General features: G+C 40.7%; 1 long non-coding RNA gene across 1 annotated transcript in view; it reads left to right on the top strand.

Annotated features, from left to right (window-relative positions):
* Nucleotides 1–559: 559 nt before the first annotated feature.
* The window catches only part of LOC118767728, a 13,513-nt gene continuing 12,471 nt past the window's right edge, over nucleotides 560–1,601 (top strand). The window contains exon 1 of the long non-coding RNA XR_005003642.1: nucleotides 560–693. This is a non-coding gene — a long non-coding RNA (uncharacterized LOC118767728). The remainder of the gene's footprint in view (nucleotides 694–1,601) is intronic.

Genomic DNA, 1,601 nt, shown 5'->3' with positions numbered 1-1,601 from the left:
CTATTGGTGTTGTTGTTGTTGTTGAAAACCTACTGAGGTTAACTTGGACTTTCATCCTTTTAGAGTCAAAAAAATGAAGTACCAGTGAAGGTGGGGGGCGCGGAGCATGTAATTGACTACCCCTCCCCTCAAAAAAGCTGGCCACATGCCAAAATTAGAAAGAATTCCTGGCAGAATCGTTAGCATGCCGGGTTAAATGCTTAGTGGTATTTCGTCTGTCTTTACGTACCAAGTTCAAATTCTACTAAGGTCCGTTTCATTCTTTCAGGGTTGATGAAATAAGTACCAGTTGAACACCGGGGCACAATGTAATCAGCTTAACCCCTCCCCTGAAACTGGGGGCCTTCTGTCAAAATTTGAAATTATTATTATTATTAATACCGTTATTATTAAGGCTGGGAGCTAGCAGATGCTGCAGGGGTCAACTTTGCCCTTCGTCTTTTTGGGGTCACTAAAATAAGTACCATTTGAGCACTGGGGTTGATGTAATTGCCTTACCCACCACCACAAAATTGCTGGCCTTGTGCGAAAATTTGAGACTGAAGGCAGCAAGCCTGCAGAACCATCACTGCACCAGATAAAATGGTTAGCATCATTTGTTCCTACTCTATGTTCTGAGTTTAAATTCTGCCAAGTTCAACTTTACCTTTCATCCTTTTGAGGTCGCTAAAATAGGTACCAGGTGAGCACTGGGTGGGGGGTGTCAATGTAACCCCACCCACAAAATTGCTAACCTTATACCAAAATTTGAAAGCATTATTATCATTGTTGCTATTAATAAGGCAGTGGCGAGGTGGCAGAATCATTAGCACACCCGGCAAAATGCTTATTTAGCGACATTTGTAATTCTCATTTTTGGTGACACATTGCAAACTGCAGTTTATATTAATTTTATATATATTTATGTGTGTGTCTGTCTTTGTTACCCCCCTCCACCACCATCACTTGACAACCGATGCTGGTGTGCTTACATCCCTGTAACTTAGCGGTTCGGCAAAAGAGACTGATAGAATAAGTACCAGGCTTACAAAGAATAAGACCTGGGGTTGATTTCTTCAACTAAAGGCAGTGCTCCAGCATGGCTGCAGTCAAATGACTAAAACAAGTAAAATAATAAAAGAACACACACACAGACACACATATATGACAGACCTCTTTTAGTTCCTGTCAATCAAACCCACCCAGAAAGCTTTGATTTGCCCAGAGCTATAGTAAAGACACTTGCCCAAGGTCTCATGTGGTGGAAGTGAATCTAGAAGCAAGTGGTTAGAAAGTAAACTTCTTACCACAAAGCTACACCTGCCTACACTTGAAAAAAAAAAATAAACACCTTTGTTATGTGGTCTGCTTGTCTGTTCAGTGCTGATGTGAGTCTAAACGATAACCAAAGTAGGGAGAAAATGGAGGCTTGACTGCTTCGTCCATCCCACAGCAATCAGCTGCAGTAATGCATCGATTTACAAGTTAATTCGTTCCTGGGAACCACTCGTGAAGTGAAAACTTGTAAAGTAGAGCAAGAGTTTCCCATAGTAGCAATGTTATAAATCGAGATTTGTTCCCAGAAAAATATTTTACCTGTAAAGTTTATAATACTTGTAAAT

Source organism: Octopus sinensis, linkage group LG24 (genome assembly GCF_006345805.1).
Source record: "Octopus sinensis linkage group LG24, ASM634580v1, whole genome shotgun sequence".
Classification (NCBI taxonomy): Eukaryota; Metazoa; Mollusca; class Cephalopoda; order Octopoda; family Octopodidae; genus Octopus; species Octopus sinensis.
Note: the sequence above shows the minus strand (reverse complement) of the source record. Positions and strands in the feature narration are given on the sequence as shown.